Source organism: Dendrobates tinctorius, unplaced genomic scaffold, assembly GCF_039654945.1.
Source record: "Dendrobates tinctorius isolate UK_male_01 unplaced genomic scaffold, ASM3965494v1 ptg000035l, whole genome shotgun sequence".
Lineage (NCBI taxonomy): Eukaryota > Metazoa > Chordata > Amphibia > Anura > Dendrobatidae > Dendrobates > Dendrobates tinctorius.
Genome location: NW_027361703.1, coordinates 32,535,001 through 32,558,325, shown reverse-complemented (window position 1 = coordinate 32,558,325; position 23,325 = coordinate 32,535,001). Strand labels below are relative to the sequence as shown.

Genomic DNA, 23,325 nt, shown 5'->3' with positions numbered 1-23,325 from the left:
TTGTGGCTGCCATTGGCCTCTCACGTTTATTGCTCACCTCTAATCTCTTTTACAAGATGTAGCTGCTTTATGGGCTTTGCTCTTATCCTCACATTACACTTCTGTCTTAAAATGGCGGAAACCTTTTCTTTCTGCAAGAAAGAGCCGCCTCTGTGCTAATCTGGGTGAGGTGGAAGCATCAGCAGCAGAGAGAGCTGTGCACAGAGGGAGGCGCGCCTGCATCAATAAAGCTTTAAAGAGACGGGCACTTCCGGTTGACGCCGCAATGCCTGACGGACCTTGTAGTTTTGCTTGTTCGGTAGCGCTTCGCTTGATCGCTTGCTGGATGCTGGTCAGAAGCCGGGGGAGCGCTCCGGGAGGTTAGTACGTCTTGCTCAGCGCTTTGCGGCCATGTTTCTGCGTTATCAGAGCGCTATGGTGACAGTTGTGCTCGGAGCGGCCTTGCTGTCTGTTGTCATTTTGACATTGGATGTACTGCTGGAGTGACGCTGCGGTAACGCAGAGACACTGTACACACTGACCTCCCAGGACATTACACGTGGATGTGGCTGTGGGCCAGAGGTCACAGGAGGGGACAGTAACCAGGAAGAGTCGGTGCCACCTGGGCATCCAAGGCATAGTGAGAGCCTGGCATGGGACCTTACCATGGGACTGCTACTGATCAGCCCCTCTAAGGGACCAGCTGTCACTGGCAGAACCGGTGTACTTCTCACCCTATATGGCTGACTGTGGCAGTGCCAGCTTATCTATCCCAGCTTTGTACAATTTAGCCCTAAATCTCCTGTATGTACTTAGAGCAACCGAGCAGATCTCGCCTGGTGTTAATCAGAAATGAATAAAAAGTGATTGGTGACTGAGGCTCGTTACACCTACGTGACCAACGTTCCGGTCACCGTAAGCCCCAGCCTACAGGCTGCATTTGCTCTGCCGGGCATGTCTGCCACCGCTCAGGACCAGGGACAAGAAGGAGACACATGGCACATGATTGGTCAGTTCTGAGACAAAAGTTGGCAAGTTACCCTGGCCTGGTGGTCCTGTACATGAGTGATTTATCCGCGGATCATTGGTAGATCGGCATGATTTGTGAGATCTGGTGACGATCTGTCACAGTGACAGCAGATCTCACCAATGACCTGCAGATATTTATCTCCTGTCTGTGGGTATGGGGTAGATAATGGAGTGACTGTAGGGGAAGTTGGTGTGGTCAGCTTCTGGTCCACATCACGGGCTGGTGTGGGAGCCGCGGCTCCGGTTTCATCTGTACAGCAGCTGTGATTTGTGTGTGAGTGTAGCCCGCTTTCCGAGGCTATCGGGCACATCTGAATGAGATTCTTTTCTCAATCATTAGAAATTAGATGGTGGTCTGCCCCCAAAATGCTCGTCTGTACCCTACTATGCTGATTTGTCAGGGATCTGCCTTCCTGCTTGTTCAGTCTTGCCAATCTGGCGTGTCTGGGTCATAAGCTGTTTTGGGGCTAACCATAGGGTGTCAGTGGCTAATGTCCCCTCCCTGTGCTTGTAGCAGCTTTGTCACTTGTGTATTATGATAACCTTGGGGTGTTTCTCAGTTCCCGTCATTTAGGATGTGCAGTAACATTTTGACCGGTAAGGTGTGTGTTACTCTGACATCTTGTGGCGTTTCAGAGAGAACCTACATGTAACAGCCGTCTGGGTACCATGCTGCTGGGGAGATTACTCTGAGGCCGGTTTCCCCCTCCTCCACGCTCGTTTAGTGACAGGTTCACACACGTCGGGAAAGACCTGTCGGTTAAGGGTGGCGAGTAGGGAGTAGCTTCCGGGGACCGGCCTTTTAGACCAGTCACCCCTGCAGCACGGTACCCAGACGGCTTTTAAATGTACGTTTTCTCTGAAATCCCGCAGCGTGCCAGAGGACCTGGCTGAAGTGACAGATCCGGTGTGTGATACTTGCTACCTGTGGCTCGCACAGCACATATCCGCTGTCAGGTCCCTTAAAATCCTCTGGCGCGGGGTAGCAGTGCCCGCTCGGACACCAGGCACGTGCTGTTTGCTTTTGGTTAAACAATGACACTCTTGCTCAAGTGCAGAGAGAATTTAGACACATCCCAGACCTGTTACTTTAGACAGGTTACGCCTATGCAGTTTTAACTCCTTCATTCCGGAGTTTGTCACTGCCTGGTTTGTGTGTTTTCTTGGGCCACCAGTTAGGTTGTGGTGTAATATGATGAAATACTTTATAAACGTTCTTATCTCCGTGTCCTTCCTCCTTGTAAAAGAAAATGAGTTGAACTTGTGTTAAAGAGGTTGTCCCATAATCAAAACGTATCACCTCTCCCCTGAGTGATCAGTGCCGCACCTCTGGAGTCTGGCCCCACCACGATCACCAGAAGAGGGTCCTTTGTCCTCTGAATGGAGCAGAGGTTGATCCTGCCCATTACCGCTCCCTGCATTGTCTATGAAGCTGATGAACTCTGGGCCTGTCTTTGTCAGCCCCATACTGTGTGGACCAGCAGCGGGCATGCTCCACTCCTGATCTCATGACTGTGGTCTCATTGATCCAGCTCCGTGAAGAGTCCACGAATGTGAACAGTCCCATAGAGCACTATATGCCCAGTTCTTGCGTCAGTTGCCTCCAGCATCTCGCTGCCATTCTGGAGGGCTCTTATCGGTGGAAACGAGGCCTTCGTTGTATGGAGAGGAATATTTCTTACCAGATGTATTCTATTCTCTCCCCACAGCATATAACGTGACCAGTCAGTGTCTGCTGGGAGGATTATTACCTTTTACTCTCCAGGTTTTGACTTTCTGAACATAACAAGGTAAGGATATGTGTACTGTATGTACTCTTCCGGTCTACATATATGGTTGTCATATGCCTTGTGTTTCCCACATTTGTCTTTAGTTCTCTCGTTTTATAGTTCCAACTTTGTCTATTCCGATCCTCACAGATTACTACATGGTATGTGTTTGGAGGCATAGCTAGGGGTTCAGCTCAGGGGGTCCAAATATCTGAGTGGGCCAATAAGCCCTGTTTACAGCTATGGTGGCGCACTCTAATCGTGGGTATAGGGGAACCTCAGCAGATCACCCTGCTGTCCCTGACAAAAAAAATCTCCACAAAAACCAACACTGCTATTACCGCCATATGGTGACCATGTAGTGGGAGATACCAGTCCTGCAGAATACTTAGAGTACAGTACAGTTACAGATCGTGATTGACAGCTGACATTCTTTCTGATGGAGTCATTCACTCTTCCCATCTGCCCAGACCGACATGGCAGCTTCTTCCAGCCTGGACTCTGCTGCAGAGATCACAACAAAGACACGTTTCACGTCTCATATTTTCAGCACCGTCCCCATCTGTTCCCAACCTGTACAAACTCTTCATCCTTCTGATACCCCAATACTGAGTCGCTGCTGCCGTACATGTCCCTAATACTGCACCAGCTGTATGGAAATTCTCCTCATAGATAATGGCTGCCACACTGTACGATTGCCCCAACATTAGCCTTCAAACCATATAATGCCACCTGCATTAGCTTCAACACTGCATAATGGCCCCCACATTAGGTCCCACTCTATATTGGCCCCCACATTAGGTCCCACTCTGTATATTGGCCCCGCATTAGGTCCCACTCTGTATATTGGCCCCCACATTAGGTCCCACTCTGTATATTGGCCCCCTGCAATAGCTCCCATGTCTTTGATTCTGGTCTCTGTCGGTCCCTGTCTGTGGGCTGCAACTTGTACTGCCCTGATATATATGACAAAGAGCTAAATAGAAGAAAATGAAAGCCAGTAGGAGGGTATGGCTCCCTGAATGTATCCAGGTGACCCTAAAAGGAATACAGTTGTCTGGACAAGTCCTCGAAGAGGGAAGAGGTAGATTATTACACATGTAATGAAGAAAGTGCTCCCCCTGCTACATCTTCTTGTTCCCTTTTCTCCCTTTGGGGGTCTTGTTGTCCAGATTGAGTATACGTTAAAGGGCCTGCACCTGTATGTGGTTATTTATATGCAGCTACAGTCATATGTAAAAGTTTGGGCACCCCTATTAATGTTAACCTTTTTTCTCTATAACAATTTTGTTTTTGCAACAGCTATTTCAGTTTCATATATCTAATAACTGATGGACTCAGTTATATTTCTGGATTCAAATGAGGTTTATTGTACTAACAGAAAATGTGCAATCTGCATTTTAACAAAATTTGACCGGTGCAAAAGTATGGGCACATCAACATAATAGTGACATTAATATTTCGTAGATCCTCCTTTTACAAAAGTAATAGCCTCTAGTCGCTTCCTGTAGCTATTAATGAGTTCCTGGATCCTGGATGAAGGTATTTGTGACCATTCCTGTTTACAAAACAATTCCAGTTCAGTTAAGTTTGATGGTCGCCTAGCATGGACAGCCCGCTTCAAATCATCCCACAGATGTTCAATGATATTCAGGTCTGGGGACTGAGATGGCCATTCCAGAACATTGTAATTGTTCCTCTGCATGAATGCCTGAGTAGATTTGGAGCGGTGTTTTGAATAATTGTCTTGCTGAAATATCCATCCCCTGCGTAACTTCAACTTCGCCACTGATTCTTGCACATTATTGTCAAGAATCTGCTGATACTGAGTTGAATCCATGCGACCCTCAACTTTAACAAGATTCCCGGTGCCGGCATTGGCCACACAGCCCCAAAGCATGATGGAACCTCCACCAAATTTTACTGTGGGTAGCAAGTGTTTTTCTTGGAATGCTGTGTTTTTTAGCCTCCATGCATAACGCCTTTTTGTATGACCAAACAACTCAATCTTTGTTTCATCAGTCCACAGGATCTTCTTCCAAAGTGTAACTGGCTTGTCCAAATGTGCTTTTGCATACCTCAGGCGACTCTATTTGTGGCGTGCTTGCAGAAACGGCTTCTTTCGCATCACTCTCCCATACAGCTTCTCCTTGTGCAAAGTGCGCTGTATTGTTGACCGATGCACAGTGACACCATCTGAAGCAAGATGATGCTGCAGGTCTTTGGAGGTGGTCTGTGGATTGTCCTTGACTGTTCTCACCATTCTTCTTCTCTGCCTTTCTGATATTTTTCTTGGCCTGCCACTTCTGGGCTTAACAAGAACTGTACCTGTGTTCTTCCATTTCCTTACTATGTTCCTCACAGTGGAAACTGACAGGTTAAATCTCTGAGACAACTTTTTGAATCCTTCCCCTGAAAAGCTATGTTGAACAATCTTTGTTTTCAGATCATTTGAGAGTTGTTTTGAGGAGCCCATGATGCCACTCTTCATAGGAGAATCAAATAGGAGAACTACTTGCAAGTGGCCACCTTAAATACCTTTTCTCATGATTTGATACACCTGGCTATGAAGTTCAAAGCTCAATGAGGTTACAAAACCAATTTAGTACTTCAGGAAGTCAGTAAAAAGTAGTTAGGAGTGTTCAAATCAAGAAAATGATAAGGGTGCCCAAACTTTTGCACTGGTCAAATTTTGTTTAAATGCAGATTGCACATTTTCTGTACAATAAACCTCATTTGAATCCAGAAATATAACTGAGTCCATCAGTTATTAGATATATGAAACTGAAATAGCTGTTGCAAAAACCAAAATTGTTATAAAGAAAAAAGGTTAACATTAATAGGGGTGCCCAAACTTTAACATATGACTGTACTTGCTGTTTCTATTTTTTTTTTTCATTCATCCTCAACTTGGGGGATTTATTTTTTTAATAAAAGGTTTTAGAATGGGGTTTTCATGTTTGTCTCTTGAATTTATAATATGAGATGATACAGACACTGGACTGATAGGACTCTGACCCCCGGCTACAGGACTTCATCACATTCTGAGTGTATGTGTGCTGCCCGGGTGCAGGCAGCAGCCTGAGCTCCTACTTACACCTAGATCCTATCTCCTGTCCCTCGCTGGTGGGAAGAAGCTGGTGCTGTATGTCCTCACCCACCACAGCTATCCGACGCGCGTTTTGTGTAATGCCTTCTCCAGAGAAATTATATATATATATATATATATATATATATATATATATATATATATATATATGTCTTCTCTCACCACTGGTATGCTTATCATTTTCATCCTTTATCAGAAGTGGCGCTAGGGTAACAAGACGCTAGTGCTGTATAATTGTCCATCTTTATATTTTGTAGATGAAAATGCTGCTGTTGGTATATAAACATGCCATTCTCTGTACTGACTCGTCAGCAGGAGGCGGCGGCTGGGAAAAGTGGGGACAGGGCTAGGAGGACATTGGAAAGCATCATTAAAGCAAAGTATTCTGCACTACTTAAGGACAGCTTATTACTTATACAGGTTCCTGCTCCAAATAGCCAAAATAGTACAAAAACGTGATTGTTGGCTAATAGTAACCCTGATGGGAATGAGTCCAGTGCATTCATAAGTAGTGTTCTCCCACCCACTAGACTGCTGCTCTCCTAATTACTCTGGACTCATAGCCGGGAATCGCCATGTGCTGTCAAAGATCCTATTAGTCAACTTATTACTTGCCTTTTTGGCTACTAGAAATGCGGTCCTGTAGCTAATGTAGGTTTATGTATTCGGCTGATAGAGAGCCCTAACAGGCATAAGATTTTGTACAAGACTAAATAACCTTAGTATGCACAGATTGGGGCTACAGTAATGTCTCTCACCACACGCAATAGGTATCAACAGTGTAATGACAGGACAGAATGTTTTTGGAGGGTAAAATTTAGAAACCTTTCTCATTTTGAGGTGTTGCATATTCATCCAACAATGGGAAGCACCCATGAGATGATCTCCCTACACTCCTACTTCCTTTAAAGAGGATTGGTCATCAATAAAAGCAGTATTTACCGGAAGCCATAGTGGAAATCTGCAGGTAAATATTATTTCAAATATATGTGGCAGTCTAATTGGATGTTCAGCTGCAGGGAGAAAATGAAGTAATGTTTTCCCTGCAGCCACTCGCTTCAATCATCTGATTTGCACTGGGGACAGTGAAAAGTCCTGTAATAACTCCCCCTGCACCTTGGCTGACATCCGTTCAGTCCACAAACTGCGGAGCGCGCTGTGACCCAAGGATCAGGGGGACGATTAGTGTGTTGACTGGCACTGAGCGGCTGCAGGGAGAACATAACTATGGCTTCTCCCTGCAGCTGAACTTCCAGTTAATTCTGCCACATATGTTTGAACCTGTATCTGCCTGAAGACTTTTTCTGATTAGAGGTGCCCTTCAACTTGAATGTAGTTTTTTGAGGCCCATTAGTAGGTTTAGTCTTATTCATACCTGCATATTTGATTAGTGGTTTTTATTTACTTCCCCCCCACAATGACCGAAAGTCTCTAACTAATATGGGTGAGTGTGCTGTGTGAGTGCATACTGACAGAAGGCAGTCTTCTGACCCCAGCCTGTGTCTGCTTTCACAAATCTTGTAATCAGTGTTTGTAGGCCAATCCCAGCAGTAAATGTGAAGCAAAGTGGTGCAAATCTAAACATTATATATTTCCCCTGTTCATGTCAGTAAGCCAAAGATAAATGAAGTGAAACCTGCATAGAGAAGTAATGTAACGGAAAGATTTCTTCCTCTGTGTTTTAGACGGACCCCTGTTTTCGGCTTAGGGTAACTTCACATTAGGTGTTTTCTCAGCTTTTTTTTTTTTTTGGCAGCAAAAGCTGTGTTTTTGGCATTCTAGATTTGTCTCTTGTATATGCAGATAAAGCTTAGTGCTTAAAAAAAAGTTCTATTCTATAGAATCAGGTTTTGGCTCAAAAAAAAAAGGAAACAAAAACTGATACCTGCACTTTTTCTGTGGCTTTTCAGCATTTTTCACCAACCGTTCACGTCAATGGGTGAAAAACGCCAAAAAAATGAAAGACGTGACGTGCTCTATTGTGTAAACATTGCAAAGTACAAAATACTGAGGACAAAAAAACTAATGTGTGTGCATGAGATTTCTGAAATCTCAGACATAGCTGGGACTGTAAAAAGCAGCTGAAAATTTGCATAAAAAAAAAAACCGTTGAAGAAGCGCCCAGTGTGAACTTACCCTTACCAATGCTAAAAGCACACAAATAAGTGGATGGAAGACATTTAGGCCTCATTCACACATCAGTGTTTAACCACCTCTGTGAAAAAACGTTACCGGTGTTATCAGTGTTTTGCAACAGTGTGTCCATTCTTGCCATCAGTGTCATTAGTATTTTTCCGGATGGATAAATGACAAAGATTCTTCTATACTTTGCAATGTTAAACACGGACGGCACACGGATGCTAAATGTGTTTTTCACGTACCCACAGTATTGGCACTTTTCATCCGTGCTGCTTGAAAAAAAAATGGCCATGTCTCCTCCATGTGTCTTGCATGGACGCACCATCCGTGAAAAACAGTTATGTGAAAAACAACATAGATCATAATTGGTATGTCTAGTATCTGTGGGGAAAAAAACCCAAAACGAATGCCACACATACTGGAAACATGGATGTCTGAATGAGGCCTAACATAGTTTGAGAAGTGCGGTATTGTTGCAATTGACCTTGTCCTCCTGAAATTATGGGCGTCATGTAGACCATGCCAATTAAGCTTTCAAAACGTCACCTCCACAGTGCTGTTCTTCATATAATTGGTAGGGCGAAGCTGGGGGTTTTGCCTTCCTCTGGATCATCATGTTAGGTTATAGGTTGAACATGTCGGGACTTGAGTCTTTCAACCTTAAGTTAAAGAATTCTTTCTTAAAAAAAAAACCCAAAACCGACGTGTGATGCTACTTCTAGCCCTGCTTACGGTTTGTATGTCACTTCCAGTAGATGATGGATAAATGTAAGGGTATTTTTTCAGAAGATGGATTTTTTGAATGTGTAAAAATCTGATGCAGATTTGGAGGAGAATGAATGGCAGAAGCTCACGTGAGACCCTTAGACCATGGATTTGCACTGCGGTAGTCCCATCCAGTGGGGCTAATTCACATGTTTCATGCACAGAACTCCCTTTAATAAGAAACCTGTCATTTGTTAAATAATATTGACTTATATTGACTTTCGGAAGTCCACAGGAGGCCGGTGTGAAATTCCCATTGTGACAACATCTATTTCTTCAGTATTCTGTAACCAATGTTCTGCATGACAGGATGTGATCTAGAATAGAGGTTTCCCTATAGACTGTGGATGAATTCTAAGTTTCTGTAGCTGTCACTTGGTTATAGTCAGATTCTGATTGATCCGGATTGTAGAAATTATACAGTGGGGAAAAAAAGTATTTAGTCAGTCAGCAATAGTGCAAGTTCCACCACTTAAAAAGATGAGAGGCGTCTGTAATTTACATCATAGGTAGACCTCAACTATGGGAGACAAACTGAGAAAAAAAAATCCAGAAAATCACATTGTCTGTTTTTTTTTTCATTTTATTTGCATATTATGGTGGAAAATAAGTATTTGGTCAGAAACAAAATTTCATCTCAATACTTTGTGATATATCCTTTGTTGGCAATGACAGAGGTCAAACGTTTTCTGTAAGTCTTCACAAGGTTGCCACACACTGTTGTTGGTATGTTGGCCCATTCCTCCATGCAGATCTCCTCTAGAGCAGTGATGTTTTTGGCTTTTCGCTTGGCAACACAGACTTTCAACTCCCTCCAAAGGTTTTCTATAGGGTTGAAATCTGGAGACTGGCTAGGCCACTCCAGGACCTTGAAATGCTTCTTACGAAGCCACTCCTTCGTTGCCCTGGCGGTGTGCTTTGGATCATTGTCATGTTGAAAGACCCAGCCACGTTTCATCTTCAATGCCCTTGCTGATGGAAGGATGTTTGCACTCAAAATCTCACGATACATGGCCCCATTCATTCTTTCATGTACCCGGATCAGTCGTCCTGGCCCCTTTGCAGAGAAACAGCCCCAAAGCATGATGTTTCCACCACCATGCTTTACAGTAGGTATGGTGTTTGATGGATGCAACTCAGTATTCTTTTTCCTCCAAACACGACAAGTTGTGTTTCTACCAAACAGTTCCAGTTTGGTTTCATCAGACCATAGGACATTCTCCCAAAACTCCTCTGGATCATCCAAATGCTCTCTAGCAAACTTCAGACGGCCCGGACATGTACAGGCTTAAGCAGTGGGACACGTCTGGCACTGCAGGATCTGAGTCCATGGTGGCGTAGTGTGTTACTTATGGTAGGCCTTGTTACATTGGTCCCAGCTCTCTGCAGTTCATTCACTAGGTCCCCCCGCGTGGTTCTGGGATTTTTGCTCACCGTTCTTGTGATCATTCTGACCCCACGGGGTGGGATTTTGCGTGGAGCACCAGATCGAGGGAGATTATCAGTGGTCTTGTATGTCTTCCATTTTCTAATTATTGCTCCCACAGTTGATTTCTTCACTCCAAGCTGGTTGGCTATTGCAGATTCAGTCTTCCCAGCCTGGTGCAGGGCTACAATTTTGTTTCTGGTGTCCTTTGACAGCTCTTTGGTCTTCACCATAGTGGAGTTTGGAGTCAGACTGTTTGAGGGTGTGCACAGGTGTCTTTTTATACTGATAACAAGTTTAAACAGGTGCCATTACTACAGGTAATGAGTGGAGGAAAGAGGAGACTCTTAAAGAAGTTGTTACAGGTCTGTGAGAGCCAGAAATCTTGATTGCTTGTTTCTGACCAAATACTTATTTTCCACCATAATATGCAAATAAAATGAAAAAAAAACAGACAATGTGATTTTCTGGATTTTTTTTTCTCAGTTTGTGTCCCATAGTTGAGGTCTACCTATGATGTAAATTACAGACGCCTCTCATCTTTTTAAGTGGTGGAACTTGCACTATTGCTGACTGACTAAATACTTTTTTTCCCCACTGTACGTGTTTTTCTACACTAGGCCAGAACTGCACCAAACATCTGTACATAGAGCAGCTGTGCCTAACACTGCTAACCCCAGCAGCTGTCTTACCAGAAATTGTGGCAGTGCCCATACATCAACCTAGGAAGCACATTCTCCGGGAACTAGCTGGTATCTCACAGTAAAGTTTGGACTCGCAGCTCTGCTGAGCCTTTATTGCTGGCCAGCTCTCCTAACTGCAGGTGGATGCTTTGCCTGCTTTGCATGATTTCTTGTCTTAGTCAAATTACTATTGGACTTTTTTTTTTCTTTCCTTTTGTGCTAAAGTTCATTCCACCACATAGTTCCTGTAACATTGTAAAGTCATAGAATGGAACCTCTATACCTAGTTACCATTTTATTTGAATGTTACATTTTATATTTCATGGGGTTAGGAGGCTTAATCTTATTCTCTATTACATTAAGACCTCAATTCACCAGGAATCATAGAATATGTCTGTCCAGCCTCTGTTTGAAGACTTCCATTGAAAGAGAACTGACTACCTCTTGTGGAAGCTTGTTCCACTCACTGATCACCCTCACTGTCAAAAAGTTTTTTTCTAATATCTAATCTGTATCTTCTCCCTTTCAGTTTCATTCCATTGTTCCTCGTGTTTCCATGTGCGAATGAGAATAAGGATGATCCCTCTACACTCTAACATCCCCTCAGATATTTGTAGACAGCTATTAAGTCTCCTCTTAGCCTTCTTTTTTTCAAGCTAAACATTCCCCGTTCGTTTAACCGTTCCTCGTAGGACATACTTTGCAGTCCGCTCACCATCCTGGTAGCTCTTCTCTGAACTTGTCCCTGTATTTCTATGTCTTTTTTAAAATGTGATGCCCAGAACTGGACACAGTATTCCAGACGAGGCCTGACCAAGGATGAGTAGTGGGGAATAATTACTTCACATGATTTAGACTATGTTTCTCTTAATACATCGCAGAATGGCATTGTGCACTCCAGTCTTGCTGAAGTGTCCGCTGGATGAAGGCTCATCAAAGTCAATAAGCAGCGTACGCCTCTTAATAAAGTGAATATTCAAGAAGAGTTGTATCCAGCGACCACAGGAGATATGATTCTTAAAACTTGACATTTATTAAGCCATTATATTAAACAAGCACAGATGTATGGAAAAAACAATCCCAGTGCAGGGAAGGAATCCTACATGTTTCAACCTAAACTGTCTTAATCATGGATTACATCTTAACATAACAGACAGACATATATACATACCAGGAGTCAAAGGGAGTGGTAGAACAAGTTAATTCTTTCAAATTACTGTATATACTCGTGTATAAGCCGACAATGCAGCAGCTACTGGTAAATTTCAAAAATAAAAATAGATACCAATAAAAGTAAAATTAATGGAGACATCAGTAGGTTAAATGTTTTTGAATATACATTGTTGTGAGTTCATTCTCCCCTTCACCTTTGATGTCTGATGAACTCCCTCTGCTGGTGAAGAGAGGTAGTGAAATTGATTGGGATGGAAAGAACCTGGCATCTGAACAGGCGGAGTGTGATTGGACATCTGGAATTTCTGAGTGGATATAAGGCAGCCGACGCCCTGCAGGGCTGCTGGTGATCCTCTCTGCTCTGAGCTCTGGCCTCCAGTTTAGTTCCTGTCTACTAAAGCTAAGTTTTTGCCCTGCTATTATTCCATGAGATTTTGTCTGGTTTCCTTAGTGTTTGTATTCAGCCAGTCCTGGTTGGGACTGGCTGAATTCCATTTTTGTCTCTGATCAGTTGATCTCTTTGCTCTGTTTTCAGAATGTACCTGAGTGGCTGATATAGTGATTTTGAAGTCTAGTGACTTCAGGGCCTTTTTCTCTATCAGATGGTTGGGACATTTTTAGTAGGGTTTTTTGCGGATTGCAGCCAGCATCTTTTCTGTCCTGTCCTATCTAGTTAGTTGGGCCCCATCGTTTGCTCAGCCTGTCTTTCTGTCTGTGTCTGTGTTTTCATCTGTATTTCACCGACAATACATGTTGGGGGCTGTCTATTGCTTTGGGGTCTGCTCTGGGGCAGTTTAGATTTCCCCTTTCCTTCTTTAGGCTTATGTAGTTCTCCGGCTGTGACAAGGGGTCTAGGGTACCGTAGGAACCCCCCACGGCTACTGTTAGTTGTGGTGTATAGGATCAGGGGTCTGCAATCCGATAGCTACCAACCTCTCCGGTTTTCTGGACTTAGTTTGTATTTTTGTTTTCTCCTCCTCCGGTGACTCATTCATAACAATCCATATTGAATCAGGAGCCCCATATAATGCTTCATACAGTTCATGATGGCCCCTTAAATGCTCCATACAAAATACACTCCATATAATGCTGCACAAAGGTTAATAATGGCCCCATATGCTGCTCCATAAAGATTATGGCCCCATAAGATGTTCCATAGATTATGCCCCATAAAATGCTCCATAGATTATGCTGCACCATAAGATGTTCCATAGATTATGCCCCATATGCTGCCCCATAAAATGCTCCATTGATTATGCCCCATATGCTGCCCCATAAGATGCTCCATAGAATAGGCCCCTTATGCTGCCCCATAAGATGCTCCATAGAATAGGCCCCTTATGCTGCCCCATAAGATGCTCGATAGAATAGGCCCCATATGCTGTCGCTGCTGCAAATAAAAAAAGACATACTCACCTCTCCGTCGCTGGGGGCCAGGTGTCGGGGCCATGAGCAGGTGGGGACAGATGCCAGTGTCACTGCTGGCTCAGGACCCTGGCACCTGCAATATTCACCTGTTCCCGCTCCATCGCTGTGTGCCGCTCTGTCTCTTCTGGGTCTTCTATCAGTGACTGTCCAGGCAAAGGGCGCGGCGTGCACTAACTACTTCACCACGCCCTCTGACTTGGACATCACAGCCAGAGGACACGGAGGACAGAATAGCGCACAGCGATGGACCGGGGACAGGTGAATATTGCATATACTTACCCCCTCCTGGCGCGGTCTCTGCAGCCCCGCTTCTCCCGTTCTCGGGCTCCTTCCTTCAGCGGTCACGTGGTACCGCTCATTAAAGTCATGAATATGCACATATTAATGACTTTAATGAGCGGTACCACGTGACCGCTGAAGGAAGGAGCTTGAGACCGGGAGAAGCGGGGGGTGGGGGGGCTACAGAGACCGCGCCAGGGGGGTCAGTATGATCGGACACCCTTGCTCCCCCTCCCCCGCCGACCCCCTGGCGTATATGACTTGCGTATAAGCCGAGAGGGAGACTTTCAGCCCAAAAAATGGGCTGAAAATCTCATCTTATAAGCGAGTATATATGGTAACTCTGACTAGATTCTCCTGAGACATCTGGGAATGAGTAGTATACAAATAAAAATATATTATAAAAAAAAAATATATCCGGACAAGCAGGAAACGTAGCACTGAGTATTGCTGATCTTATAGTATGACCATTATACCTCTAAACAACACGTATAAAAAGAGATTATTCATAGAACATTAATTGTATTGCAGGATTAGATCTTGTCTGATGTTCAGACCTAACAGGACCCTTGAGCACAGTTTAAAAATACAGAATGACTCACGGTTTAGCAGTTTGCATTGGAAATTACCGCCCCGTGCTGTTTTTTTTTTTACCTTTTCAATAGCCAAAAATTTTAGATGTTTTGTGTCCCGGTTGTGGGAGTTAATGAAATGTCTGGAAACAGAGGAAACATTTAATGCCTCCAGGTTCACCGTATCGGATAAATGTCTTCTTATACGTTTTTTCAGTGGTCCAGCTGTGCAGCCGACATATTGAACATTGCAAGCCACGCACTCTAGTAAATAAATAACGCCTGGAGTATTGCAATTAATAACATTTTTAATTGAAAAACTTTTTTTTTGTTACTATGCAGGAAAAAGTTTTACTTTTAATTATGTGGCTGCAACAAACACACTGCGTGGCCACAACTGAAAAAACCACTGCAAGAAATTCAAGTTGAAGGAGGACTGGAGTCAGCATTGACAAGACTGCTAGGAGACAGAATACCAGTGGGAGCTTTTTTGCTACAAATCTGATATTATGAAGCGTGACGTCACACAATTTTTTATCTTTATATAGAATCTTTTTGTAGAATTTTTAAATAAAAATTCCTTCAACTTAAAATTTACTTTGTTCCAAAAAAACTGACATAAATTTTCTTGACATCACCCTTAAAGGAACAGACACCGACACGAGCTCAATATTGGAGGCCATATCTTGTCACCCGATTCATGTCCCTAAAAATATTCTGGTGGGAGAGCTGATCAGGACTAAACGTGATTGTTCGGAAAATGATTTGTATAATCAGGAGGACACAAAAGTCATGTCCAGATTACATGACTTGGAGTTTAACAAGGGCTAAAAAAAAGTGGAAAAAATTGATAGAAAAACTCTTCTATCAAATAATAGAAAACCACAGGATAGTAATATTTCTGGACAACTGAGGATCTTCCACACGAGGCCCAGAAAAATGGGATTCATATAGAGCCCTGATGGAGTAATTAAATACAGTGAAGCAAACGAGTCCAAAGTCTACAACTTTGGACTCCTTTTGACTTTTTTTCTGGCGCATCTATTATGCTGGCCACAATAGCGAAGTCTGCTGCACTATTGGGTCTGGCATAAAAGATGGACACCGCCGTGGAAGGTGAAGTGAAGTTCAAACTTGCAGTCTCCATGTCCCTCTTTATACTCTATGGCTACACCGAGGTTCCGTCTGAATCTTGTTTTTCTCTGCTCACCGACAGCCTTTGATAGGCTACAGCGATGACGGCGTTCCTACACCACACGAGCTCTGTAGTCGCCGGGTCACGCCGTGGTAGATCGCACAAAACTGCAGTGATTGGCTGCAGCTGTCACATGCTCTAGTCGTGATGTCACCACTGTAGTAATGTCAAGAAATATTAGCAGAGAAGCAGTGCTTGGACACCAGCAGGTAAATGAGGAGTCTGCCATTTTCAAGCCTTTAAGGTATTACACTTTAAAGCAAGACTGTGGTACAATTCATATATTCAGCAGTTGGCAATTTTTCTCTTACTTGAGTGAAATTCACACGACCGTATAAAAAAAAAAATAAAAAATGGAAAATAAAAATGAACGAGTTTCATCCAGAAAACACTGACTATTTTTTACTCGTTAGCGATGTATGTAATCCGTTTTTCTGTCTTAAATTGCGTCCAGTATTTAAACATGTATTGTAAGTGACTAGGATACTGTGCAAATAATCACAACCTTGATATATTAGTAAGTGACCTAAACCATTCTATTTCATGATTTTTGTTTTGGAGAAAGCCCAGTCAGTTTGGTTGCTGTCAGTCAGCAGTGAGAAATGTATGAAGAAATATTCTCTGTCTCAGGAGGCTCGTTACATCCCCCTCCTCTCTGTCCTGTGTGTGGCAGTAAGACAACTGGCTGCAACAGAAGACTCTGCTATGTTTGCAGTAGGACAAAAGATTGCCAAGCCTTGCTCCTTGGTTCCTCATTTGTACAGATGGAAATGAGCCCTTTTGTTCCCTGCAGAATATTTAGGAACCTGTTCCAGAATGTTCAGAAATTCCTGAAGATTAGCAAACAGTGGTTGCAAGATAATCTGCTTAAATGATAAATGTAGTGTTCCATGACCATTTTATGTTGATCACCTGCTCAAATTTCGACCCTGCAGAGCCACAGCTGAAATAAAGCATTTTAACGCAAACTGAATGGCAAATTGAGGTTTGTGCTCAGATCTGGTAGGATCAATTTTTTTCTTGTTTTGTTTTCAAAGAGATTCTGGTCCATAAAAGACACCAGGAAAATTGATTGACCTATTTTACTTGCAAATTTGAAGGAACCAAATCCAAATTATTATGAATTAATCAACTAATGCTACTGAATGGCAATCGAGTCAGTGAAATTTAAATTGTGCAAAATTTATCACACCTGCAAGTACGAGCCTGTAATTGAATGCATAGAAAATATTGGTATTTTATAAGCCATATAATAAGCAAGTCCCTGAGTATTATGCTGAAAAGCTAAAAGAGAACATGACTGTTCATAAAAGTTTACTTGCACAAAGAGGTCATATCTCCTGGTCAAGGGTTAAACTGCTAGAAAAGAGTTTTGCTGCATCTAGAAGGTTATTCTGGTACAAGAAAATATAGATCATTATAGGTGTTAATATGAGGGGAGACCATGGCTGCTTCTGAAAGGTTGTTACTTAGCTATAGGACGGCATAATTGCTTCTAAAGGGTTATAATCTAGTAATATGAACATACAGGTGATAGAAATGTTAGAATAGTCATAGGTGTATGCCCATGTCTGCGGTTTTGTTGTTGAGAAATCGGCTTTTAATTCTGAATGCTAATGATTTTTTTTCCATGCTCCGAGGCGTGAGGTGCCTGGAAGAGATCTCTCCCTCCACTCTTCATTATCATGCCACCCCCCTCCCATCAGTGGCACAGTTCCCTGTGACGTGTAATGTTGGCTTTGGAATCCCGTGCCTATACCCTGCAGTAGAGCTATTATACGTACCTATGCCATCCCTCTATGGGCATTTGCTTCAGCATTCTTTGAGCGCAGCCATGCATGCTGATAAGGTGCTCTCCCCGCTTCCGTCCTCCCTGAATAGTTAGGAACCGTACAGTTTGTGATGGCCCTGAAGCCAATACGCATAGCAGGGCGGAATCGGTAGGTATAATCACATTATAATTGCAGGACACAGGCTCATGATTCTGGGGCCACCATTACATGTCACAGGGCACGGTGATGTAGATGGGGGGGGGGGTCTGGTATGCAAATGAAGACAGAAGGCAGAGATTTCTTCCAGGCACACGCATCCCAGAGCCTGGAAGAAATCACTAGCAAAAAGGAATAAAAGACAATTTCTCAACAACAAGACTGACGATATGAGGCATACACCTATGACTATTCTAACATTTCGATCAGCTGTATTCCCATATTACTGGCTTATATACATCCCGAGGGGTGATAGTCTCTTTAACCCTTTAGAAACAGTTATGCTCTCCTCGAAGAACATGTGTATTGCATCTTACTTTTCTAAAAACAACTACAAAAATGTTCCATGCTACTGAGCGCCTAACAGTTCAATGGGTATGTCTGAATAATGTTCAGCACCTGACGTGAGCCATGCTAATGCCAACCCTCTATCTTAAGGTGGAGGATGCCCCTCCATCTTCCACACAGACGTGCCAATATTGTTCTTGCACCACTGATCAAAAGGCTATTACATACACAATTCACTCAGCAATGGAATTAATTTTCTCCTGTGTTTGCTCTTGTTTTCTGATTCATCAGCCCTAGCAAAGTATATCTGAGGCTGTTGAAATCCTTGTAAGGGCCAAGTCAATAAAGAGGGCTGTCTCTCAGTGGGTACTGAGCTTGACCACTTGACATACTGTTTCAGTCTAACATCCTACCCGCGCCCTCCGTTCTGCTGATGACCTGAAGTTAGCATCCTCAATAATCAGAACCTCCCACTCCCGTCTCCAAGACTATACACGTGCTGCGCCAATTCTTTGGAATGCACTTCTCAGGTCAATCCGATTAGTCCGCAATCCCCACAATTTTAAGCGTGCCCTGAAAACGCATTTATTCAGACTGGCCTACCGCCTCAACACATTAACCTAATCTATCCCTGTGTGGCACAGCCAAAAGTTTTACCATAACCAGGTTCCCCGCATCATGTTCCCACATGCTTTATGCATCCATTAGCCCTCTGTGTCTGTACTGATACACACTTAACATTATGGCTGGTCCATACAATCAGGGCAATTGTTACCACCCACCTTTCGTGTCTACCTTTTTTTCCTCTTAGATTGTAAGCTTGCGAGCAGGGCCCTCATTCCTCTTGGTATCTGTTATGATCTATGTGATTATTGTTATGCTGTAATGTCTATTTTCTGTACAAGGCCCCTCTGAAATGTAAAGTGCTGTGGAATATGTCGGTGCTTTAGAAATAAAATGTTATATTATTTTTATTATTATTATTATTATACTGTGCTGGAGACCTTCAAAACCTTCAAAATTCTTTTTTTATTTAATTTCTAAAAAGGTTTTGATCCAGGCAAATTGATAAGTTCCCTTTATACTGTCATCTCCAAAAATGCTATTTTCCTGCAGAAATAGTCGTAATCTGCAGGTAAATAATATGTATATAATCTCTGGCAGGCTTACTGGAGCAGCGGCTACAGGGGAAAATGAAGTTCTATTCTCCCTGCAGCTGCTCGCTTCTAGTCATTGAAAAAGTGTAGAGATCTGTAAGTCCGTGCTCAGTACACAGTGAACCTGGCTGTAATCGCTTACCGACACATTGACCCCCTGCTGTGCAGCGTGTGTGTCCAGAGCTGGCTATCAATATGCTCAGGAGTGATTACAGTGCATTCACTGCATAGTGAGCGATAACGGCAACTGCTCCCTGTACCGCCCCGATGACAGAACAGAGCGGCCGCAGCAAGAATATACTTTCATGGCAACTACCATAAAACTTATTACTCATTTTAAAAGCCCATATATCTGGATCCGTATGGCTGGTTTAAAAAAAAAAAAAAAGTTAAACTCTGAAGCAATGGTTCTGTTTAACCCCTTCTCGATACTCGCTATACATGTATGGCACAATTCGGTAGCAAGAGCATGGAGCAGGATCACTTGGTGAACTCGCCCCAATACCCAGCAAGGCGACGTTCCCCCTGTGAGGTTTTGGTGTATGTTTTTGCTGCATTAAAAGCGCAGTGTCTTGCAATTCCAGTAAAGTGGATGGGATTCATAGAATCTCATGTCCACTGTGCTTCCTTTTTACTCTGTGTAAACTGATCTCTTGGTGCTCATGTTCAATCCGCAACATCTCATGTTAAAAAAAAAAAAAAAAAAAAACGCTCACAAAAACAAAATCCGCAAGTAACCTAATGTAAATAAAAGATGCAGAAATTCTGCAATGTCAAAAACTCAGCAAAAGCTTATCATAGGAATGTAGCCTAACAGTTGCATGTGGAGAGGAGCCCTGCCCATGACTGTTAGCCTGCTATTTGCTTCTGTGTAACTCGGATAGCAGCATTAGCAGTACTCCGACACCCCATCTGCAGGCCCGTGGTGGCCCGATGCTTTGAGAAGCGATCAAAATAGATCTATCCCAAAATAGAATTACTAAGAACGTTCTCGCACAACTCTATTGACCAAAACTGAAAGCGTTACAGGCTCAAAAAATGCCACGCTAAAATAATTAAAAAGGGAAAAAAAAAAATCTAGACATCACCAAAACCATACAGATGAGTAGAATAATATTACCAGTCCATTGTCTTACCGCACAATAGTTGCTGTATAAACAATTCCCCCCAAAAAGTCAGAATTGCATTTCTTTTTGGAGGGGGTGGCAATTTCACCGCACTTGGAAGTCACTGCAGCTCGTCCACAAAAATCCTCATATCATACGTCTATGGATAGAAAAATAAAAAAAAAAAAGTTATAGCTTTTGGATGGAAAGGAAAAGATGGAAATTGTCCATATTGGGAAGGGGTTAAGTGGTTTCCAATAAGACACTGCTAGAAGGACTGAATAAATCTTTTTCAGAATTTGTCATTTTGTAATGATTTGTGTTATGTTGCTGTTGCAGATTTTGTGACTCTGTAACTTGTATATAACATCATAGACAACTTATAAGTAGAGATGGGCAAACCCGAACGTAAAGTTCGTCATCTATACCGAACACCTACTGTTCGGAAACGGACACAGAACACTGCCTTCAAAAGGAAGTCCATGTTAGGCTATGTGCCCACATAGCGTTTTTGATGCAGAATATTCCTGAGCAGAAACGCACGCCCTCTTCCCGGGAAAACGCATGCGTTTTATGAAGAGCTTTTGTAAGCGTTTTTGATGCTTTTGTTAAGCGTTTTCCTATGCGTTTTTGCAATACAATTGAATGTATGCGTAAACGCACGCGTTTCCGCAAAATTAATGATCCTGCTGCTTTTTTTTCCGCTTAGCGTTTCCGCAGCGGAAAAAAAACGCACCATTAGCACAACATGTGCGTTTTCCATTATATTACATTGGATGCTTTTCTTATCGTTTCCGCAGCAGAAACGCTTGTCTAAAAGCGTTGTGGAAACGTTTAGCGCAACGCGGGCACACAGCCTTACTGTTCGGGTTGCCCCCCCCGAGCACCGGGTGTTTGCTGCGCTGTTATGTGCATGATAGCATGGAAAACACTGCTTCTGATCGGCGGTAAAATCATCACCACCATTCAGACAGCCAAGGTTCCTACGCTGTAAAATGGCAGCATGAACACGCAGCTGTTATCGAAGGTTTGACGTTTACCTCAGGTCACTGGTGTCGGCTATTGGGACTACTGCTCCCATCAGCCAACATCTGCTGCCACTAATTACATCTAGAGCGGACAGCGGCTGCTGGGAGCATTGATCATCCGGCTCCCGCGCTGTAAATAATTAAAAAAAAAAAAAAACGGCGTGGGTTCCCCTGTATTTTTGATAGCCAGCCAGGCAAAACTCACAGCTGGGGGCTGCAACTCTCAGCTCTCGGCTTCAGCAAGGCTGGTTATCAAGAATACAGGGGTCCCCACTCTGATTTTTTTTAATTATTTAGATAAATAAAAAAAAATGTGGGGTCCATTTCATTTTTGACAACCAGCCAAGCCAAAGCAGACAGCTGGGGGCTGGTATTCTCAGGCTGGTAAGGGGCAATGGATATTGCCCTTTTCCAGCCTAAAAATAGCAGCCCAAAGCCGCCCAAAAAACGCGCATATATTATATGCACCAATTCTGGCGCTTTGCCTGGATCTTCCCAGTTGCCCTATAGCGGTGGTAAGTGGGGTTCATATTTGTGGGGTTGATGTCACCTTTGTCTTGCCGGGGACATCAAGCTCACAGATTAGTAATTGAGAAGCGTCTATAAGACACTATCCATTACTAATCCTATAGTTGTATGGTAAATAAAGACTGTTTATCCCCCAGACATTCATTACAGCATGGGACAGAATGACAGTACTGTTCCTTTACCCAAACTTTTTGTAACTGTTTGATTGAACCTGTCGGATCCGAACATCCAGGTGTCTACCTATCTCTACTTATTAGCCCCAATTCTAGGATGTTGTTTCCCACAGCAGTCCTTGGGGAGACTTGGGAAGTAATATGTGTATCAAATAGCTCTAATTGTAATGTGTGTTTGAACATATTGCCACATTTTGTAAATTTTGGCGCAATTTGCCATCTTGCAGATTGACACTATTGATTAGCCTCCCACCATGAATTGATACACGGGTGCATTTTGTCCATCCTGTTACTCATTCTCAGCCCATTGTTTAGCAGACCAGATGACGTGTTCCATCTTTATTTTTCTTTGTTTATCAAGACTCTAATCCTTGTCTCCCAAGAAGAATTCCTTGCCTTTTTTTCCCAGCATGGCTCTGTTGTATGTAATGGAAACACTAGATTATATTGTGGGGCAGGTTTTTTTGCTTGCACAATACAGGATCTAATCCCGTTTTGGCATGAAGTACATTGTTCTTGCACAGTCTTATATCAGAGGTATGACTAAGCCCTACGGCGCAGAAGGTTCCAGGCTTGCTACAAGTTGTATCTTGTACTTGTTTGCTAAAGTACATCATTGTTACAAGGGCGGAAGTAACTAATGTTTTCAATGTTCAGAAGCCTGATACCATAAAACAGAGTAATGTGTTTAGACTTCTGCATGAAACAAAGCCACTCTACCAGTATAGTCAGGGGCTTTCCCATCGTTACAAATTCATTTACTCTCTGGTTGTGCGCGACATAACGTTTTTTTAAGTGTGAATGATAAAACGGAACCAGTCAGAAAAAACACACACTGTATTACTTACAGCCATAGCGGTAATCTGCAGGTGCGTACTGCTTTATACATGCTTGTCATGCAGAGAAAGTAAAATTATATTCTCCCCATAGCGGCCACTTTCGGTCATGGACACAGTACTGGGGGCAGTGAGCGATCAGAGCTTCCTTGAAAATAAGACCTACACTGATAATTTGCCCTAGCGTGATTTTACTGGGATTTTGGTGTATGCTTAAAATATAAGCCTTAGACCCAGTCAGGACTGGCATTTGGGGGGGAAAGGGAAAATTAGTCATTTGTCCAGGACTCCCACTCGCTTAGGGGCCCCCAGCATTTCTATTACGCGTTTAAAATTCCTTAAAAGGGAATCTGCCTGCATGTTTTTTGGGGTGTTTAACAATTGCGAAACATGCAGGGTGGAGAATCGAGCATGTCACTCCAGTACACACAATACTCAGTGCATATCCGAGAACCCAATGCAAACTGGAGTAGCGAGCACTTGCACTCAACTCTGACAACCTAATGTTATCAAATTCTGTGTAGTACCTTTGGGTTCAAAATCTTCAGTATACCCCTGAATTAAAATCCTTGAGGGGTGTAGTTTCCAAAATGGGGTCAATTGTGTTTTTTTTTATTTCTTTAGACAAATCAGGGGCTCTCTAAACATGACATGACACCTGCAGAACTTTCCATC

General features: G+C 43.1%; 1 protein-coding gene across 3 annotated transcripts in view; it reads left to right on the top strand.

Annotated features, from left to right (window-relative positions):
• Positions 1 to 205: 205 nt before the first annotated feature.
• FAM3C (FAM3 metabolism regulating signaling molecule C) overlaps positions 206 to 23,325 on the top strand; it is a 66,461-nt gene continuing 43,341 nt past the window's right edge. For 2 of the 3 annotated variants that reach the window (XM_073573377.1, XM_073573378.1), the window contains exons 1-2: positions 206 to 359; positions 2,718 to 2,798. The gene's annotated coding sequence lies outside the window, so the exon portion shown is untranslated. The remainder of the gene's footprint in view (positions 360 to 2,717; positions 2,799 to 23,325) is intronic. The other variant, XM_073573379.1, reaches the window with a different exon arrangement.